The sequence below is a fragment of the Triticum dicoccoides genome, chromosome 4B, assembly GCF_002162155.2.
Source record: "Triticum dicoccoides isolate Atlit2015 ecotype Zavitan chromosome 4B, WEW_v2.0, whole genome shotgun sequence".
Classification (NCBI taxonomy): domain Eukaryota; kingdom Viridiplantae; phylum Streptophyta; class Magnoliopsida; order Poales; family Poaceae; genus Triticum; species Triticum dicoccoides.
The window spans coordinates 226,156,949-226,163,980 of NC_041387.1; positions in this window are offsets into that span (position 1 = coordinate 226,156,949).

Below are 7,032 nucleotides of genomic sequence, written 5' to 3' on the forward strand. Positions count from 1 at the left end.
CTTTCCAAAAAAATTCGATGTTGCATGTCAAACTTGGTGCTGTTGTGTAATGGTGTAACTAAGTGCCGAAGCTATCTGATGTAATTTGATTATGAAATCCTGGTTGACGTTATTCGGATATGAAATATTTGGTGTGTTTTATAAGATATATCAATATGATTACTGCATGGATTGTCAATAATAGGCTAATTACCCTGCTTATTGGGATTTTCTATTGCAGACGGTTACTCAGACAGCACCGTGGGTGATGAACTCAAACAACCCACACGGTTTCTAGAAAGTAGGCGTGTTCGATTAACTAACAATCACACATGGCTTCCGGCGGAGAACTGTTTGCGTTAGGCCACCTTGCACAAACATTTCCACACAAAAAATTGTGTGTGATATACATACGAATGGAAATGTTATCTAGGATTCACCGTTGGGATGTACATACGAACGGAAAGGATTGGGTTTTGATGCCTCGCTAGATCGCACACGAGTTCATTGTGCCTCAGCCTGTGTGCCAGGAGGGCCTATCCCCGATGGTTTCTGGGTCATGTTGGAAGGACCCCCCCTATCACCCACACTCACTTGGCGACGGTTCCAAACGCCATCGCGGAAAGGGTTAAAAAAGGTTTGTATAGCAGATCTCTGCACTAGTGATGTGTCCTTGGGTGCATGTTTAGGTCCCATGCAAGGAATGGGAATGAACTCAAACGTCTCGATGTCCTGGCTTGGCCTCAAACATTGGGAATCTTGGTTTTTAAATCTCAGTAAATCCAAAACTAACCAGAAAATCATGAAACTTGGCATAGTGTCACGACATGACACATATATGTCATGGTAAAAAAATTGTCCAATTTGGGCCAACCTTAATTACAAGCCTCTTACAAACCAGAGCTTCTCGCAACCCTCGTGGTTCTGGTAGGGAAACGTGCCCTCTTGTGTGCGAAATGATAATCGCTACCTCTTCTCGCCTTGTATTTTATTTTCTACAGGTAACATAGAATAACAGGAGTTTCATGTTGAAATTTGAAACTATTCAGGATTCGTTTGGCTATTTTATATATTAATTGAGTTTTCTAGGCATTTAATGTTCATAATTCAAATTTGAAATACAAGCACATGCTCTGGTGCAGCAAAATGGGTGGAAAATCATACATGTGTCCTTGGGTGCATGTTTAGGTCTCATTGAAGGAATGGGAATGAATTACAAATGTTTCGCCATCCTAAAACATTAAGAATCTCGTTTTTAAATCCCAGTAAATCCAAACCTCACCCAAAAATCATGAAACTTGGCATGGTTACATGACATGGCACATATATGTCATGGTAAAAAAATCGTCCAGTTTGAGACAAGGCGCACACATTAATAGCCAACGAAGTCCTTTTGGAACAAATAGCTGACACATTAATATCACAAACGGTTGTATTATTTGAATCGTGTATGTTACCGTAACCATTTAAGTGTGTCCATGCGTCCCTCTATTTATGGGAGAGTACTACGTCGGTCGTGGTTCATTGGTCCTCCTTGTATTTTGTGCCAAAATTTAACCATAGTCGGTGGCGTGCGTGGAGCTGTTTGATTAGACAGGATGAGCGCGAGAAGTCCGTCGTGCAGGCTCAACGGGACGTGTGCGAGCTATCCGCCGTGCAGGCTCACTGATACGTGTGCATCCTGTCCAGCGCGCAGGCTCGACGGGACGTGTTCGACCTGTCCGCCGTGCAGGCTAGACGGGACACATGCGAGCAGTCTGCCGCACATGCTCACCAGGAAGCGATCTCTCTGACCTTCATCCACCAACCGCCTACCTCGCTCACAAACTTCTCCATTAATAGTGGCCAAGCCGTTCTTTTGCATGCGTTAATTAAAGCACCTGGACGGAGGGTGTTTCCTTGTGATCCCATGGCCCTACTCAACATTAGCATTTGTTTTGTTCGTGTTTCCAACTCGTATTATGGATAATTTAAAATGCCACATATGGCAACGGATAATACAATGAAAAAGTAAAATGGACGGATAGTACGACAACAAATTTACAATGTCGCGGATAATAATTGTCTTACATATTCTGGATAATTAAAAATGCCACATGCGGCAACGCCCAAAAGACACGGGGCAAGAGAAGAAGGAAATTGCAGACAACGATCTAGGTCGCTACTGTCTCTACTCCTCGATGTATCGCCCGGCAATGAGATCCTCCAGCTCCTTCTGTAATTCCTCATGACTTTGCTTGACAGTAGCCACGAATTCCTCCACCTCTAGATCGCGCTCGATGCGGATCTTCACCAAGTCACCCATAAGTTCCTTGACGACTGCTTTTAGCATCATCCCCGAGGCACTGCTCTGCTCATGTAGCTTCTTCCAGCCGGCGGCCTCCTCCTTCTCGGCGAGCATCTTGAGGAGCTTTGCATTGTCACCCATTGCTACGTCTTGAGCTTGCGTTGGTTTTCCTTGAAGAGGAAAGGGTGATGCAGCAATAGTAGCGTATGTATTTCCCTCAGTTTTTGAGAACCAAGGTATCAATCCAGTAGGAGGCTCCTCAGAAGTCCCACGCACCTACACAAACAAACAAATAACTCACAACCAACGCAATAAAGGGGTTGTCAATCCCTTCACGGCCACTTGCGAAAGTGAGATCTGATAGAGATAGTATGATAAGATAAATATATTTTTGGTATTTTATAATATAGATGCAAAAAGTAAAGATGCAAATAAAAGTAGATTGAAAGCTTATATGATAAAAGATAGACCCGGGGGCCATAGGTTTCACTAGTGGCTTCTCTCAAGATAGCATAAGTATTACGGTGGGTGAACAAATTACTATCGAGGAATTGATAGAAAAGCGAATAATTATGAGATTATCTAGGCATGATCATGTATATAGGCATCACGTCCATGACAAGTAGACCGACTCCTGCCTGCATCTACTACTATTACTCCACACATCGACCGCTATCCAGCATGCATCTAGAGTATTATGTTCATAAGAACAGAGTAACGCATTAAGAAAGATGACATGATGTAGAGGGATAAACTCAAGCAATATGATATAAACCCCATGTTTTTATCCTCGATGGCAACAATACAATATGTGCCTTGCAACCCCTGCTGTCACTGGGTAAGGACACCACAATATTGAACCCAAAGCTAAGCACTTCTCCCGTGGCAAGAAAGATCAACCTAGTAGGCCAAACCAAACTGATAATTCGAAGAGACTTGCAAAGATAACTCAACCATACATAAAAGAATTTAGAGGAGATTCAAATATTTCTCATAGATAAACTTGATCATAAACCCACAATTCATCGGATCTCGAGAAACACACCACAAAAAAAGTTTACATCGAATAGATCTCCACAAGAGAGGTGGAGAACATTGTATTGAGATCCAAAAAGAGAGAAGAAACCATCTAGATAATAACTATGGACCCGAAGGTCTATGGTATACTACTCACAACTCATCGGAAGGACTATGGTGTTGATGTAGAATCCCTCCGTGGTCGATTCCCCCTCCGGCGGAGCGCCGGCGAAGGCTCCAAGATGGGATCTCGCGGATACAGAAGGTTACGGCGGTGGAAATTGTTTTTTGTTGGATCCCTGGTTGTTTTCGGGGTACGTGGGTATATATAGGAGGAAGAAGTGTGTCGGTGGCCGCTCGTGGGGCCCAGGAGACAGGGGCGCGCCTAGAGGGGGTGGGCGCGCCCTCCTATCTCTTGGCCGCCTCGATTGCTTCTTGACTCGCACTCCAAGTCCTCTGGATCACGTTCGTTCCAAAAATCACTCTTCCGTAGGTTTCATTTTGTTTGGACTCCGTTTGATATTCCTTTTCTTCGAAATACTGAAATAGGCAAAAAAAACAGCAATACGGGTTGGGCCTCCGGTTAGTAGGTTAGTCCCAAAAATGATATAAATGTGTAAAATAAAGCCCATAAACATCCAAAAGGAGTAATATAATAGCATGGAACAATTAAAAATTATAGATATGTTGAAGACGTATCAAGCATCCCCAAGCTTAATTCCTGCTCGTCCTCGAGTAGGTAAATGATAAAAACAGAATTTTTGATGTGGAATGATACCTAGCATAATTCTCAATGTAATTTTCTTTACTGTGGCATGATTGTTCAGATCCAAATGATTCAAGATAAAAGCTTATAAAACATAAAATAATAATGCTTCGAAGCATACTAACAAATAATCATGTCCTATCAAAATAGCATAGTCAAAGAAAGCTTATCCCTACAAAATCATATAGTTAGGCCATGCTTCATTTTCATTACACAACATACTCCCATCATGAACAACCCCAATGACAAGCCGAGCAATTAGTTCATACTTTTGAACGCGCTTCAGCTTTTTCAACTCTTACGCAATACACGAGCGCAAGCCATGGACATAGCACTATGGTGGTATTTGGTGGTGGTTGTGAGGACAGAAAGGGAGAAGATAGTTTCACATCAACTAGGCATATTAACGGGCTATGGAGATGCCCATCAATAGATATCAAATGTGAGTGAGTAGGGATTGCCATGAAACGGATGCACTAAAGCTATAAATATATGAAAGCTCAACAGAAGAAACTAAGTGGGTGTGCATCCAACTCGCTTGCTCACAAAGACCTAGGGCATTTTGAGGAAGCCCATCATTGGAACATACAAGCCAAGTTCTATAATGAAAAATTCCCACTTAGTATATGAAAGTGACAACATAGGAGACTCTCTATCATGAAGATCATGGTGCTACTTTGAAGCACAAGTGTGGAAAAAGAGATAGTAGCATTGTCCCTTCTCTCTTTTTCTCTCATTTTATTTTTTTTCTTTTTTTTTCTTTCTTTCTCTTTTTTTTATTTGGCCTTTCCTTTTTTTTCTTTTTGGTCTTTCTCCTTTTTTTTCTCTTTTTTTCTTTTTTTTCTTTTTAAAGTCCGAAGTCTCATCCCCACTTGTGGGGGAATCATAGTCTTCATCATCCTTTCCTCACTGAGACAATGCTCTAATAATGAAGATCATCACACTTTTATTTATTTACAACTCAAGAATTACAACTCAAAGCCAGAACAAGATATGAATCTATATGAATGCCTCCGGCGGTGTACCGGGACATGCAATGAATCAAGAGTGACATGTATGAAAATTATGAAGGTGGCCTTGCCACAAATACGATGTCAACTACATGATCATGCAAAGAGCAATATGACAATGATGAAGCGTGTCATAATAAATGGAATGGTGGAAAGTTGCATGGCAATATATCTCGGAATGGCTATGGTAATGTCATAATAGGTAGGTATGGTGGCTGTTTTGAGGAAGGTAAATAATGGGTGCATGATACCGCCGAAAGTTGCGCGGCACAATAGAGGCTAGCAAAGTGGAAGGGTGAGTGTGTGTATATCCATGGACTCACATTAGTCATAGAGAACTCATATACTTATTGCAAAAGTCTACTTATCCCTCAAAGCAAAGTACTACTACGCATGCCCCTAGAGATATAGATTGGTAGGAAAAGACCATCGCTCATCCCCGACTGCTACTCATAAGGAAGACAATCAAAAGAGCACCTCATGCAACAAATTTGTCACACAACTTTTACCATACGCGCATGCTACGGGACTTGCAAACTTCAACACGGGTATTTCTCAATTTCATAATTACCCACTAGCATGACTCTAACATTACTACCTCTATATCTCAAAACAATTATCAAGCATCAAATTGATCCTGGTGTTTTATGCACTTTTCTATGATAGTTTTTATTATACCCAACTTGGATGCTCACCATTCTAGGACCAATTTATAACCATAGCAAATACCATGCTGTTCTAAAAGACTCTCAAAATAATATAAGTGAAGCAAGAGAGACTAGCAATTTCTTCAAAATTAGGCCACCTCCGTGCTCTAGAAGATATAAGTGAAGTACTAGAGCAAAAACTATCAAGCTCAAAAGATATAAGTGAAGCACATAGAGTATTCTAATAAATTCTAATCAAGTGGGCTTCTCCCAAAAGGTGTGTACATCAAGGATGATTGTGGTAAAATAAAAGCAAATACTAATATCATGCACGACGCTCCAAGCAAAACACATATCATGTGGCGAATAAAAATATAGCTCCAAGTAAAGTTACCGATGAACGAAGACGAAAGAGGGGATGCCTTCCGGGGGCATCCCCAAGCTTAGGATTTTGGCTACCCTTGAACATCTTGCGGTTCCATGGGCATCCCCAAGCTTAGGATTTTGCTACTCCTTATTCCATAGTCCATCAAATCTTTACCCAAAACTTGAAAACATCACAACACAAAACTCAACAGGAAATCTTATAAGCTCTGTTAGTGAAAGAAAACAAAACCATCACATAAGGTACTGTAATGAACTCATTCTTTATTTATTTTGGTGTTAAACCTACTATATTCCAAGTTCTCTATGGTTCATACCACTTAATACTAGCCATAGATGCATCAAAATAAGCAAACAACACACGAAAAACAGAATCTGTCAAAAACAGAAAAGTCTGTAGAAATCTGTAACTAACGCCAACTTCTGGAACTCTAAAAATCCTACCAAAATAGGAAGTCCTGAATAATTTGTCTATTGATCAGCATCAAAACGAATCAACGCAAAATCACGTTTCTGTGATTTTACAAAACTAATTTCGTGCGCCCAAAGTTTCTGTTTTTTCAGCAGAATCAAATTAACTATCACCATAGGTTATCCTATAGGTTCTACTTGGCACAAACACTAACTAAAACATAAAAACACATCTAAATAGAAGGTAGATGCAAAATTTATTACTAAACAGAAACAAAAACAAAAAACACAAATAAAATTTGGTTGCCTCCCAACTAGCGCTATCGTTTAACGCCCCTAGCTAGGCATAAAAGCGAAGATAGATCTAAGTAGTGCCATCTTTGGCACTCAATTCATAAGTAGCCCGCATGATAGATTCATAAGGTAATTTAAATTTATTTCTTGGAAAGTGATCCATGACTTTCCGTAATGGAAATTGGAATCTAATATTCCCTTCCTTCATATCAATAATCGCGCCAATCGTTCTAAGGA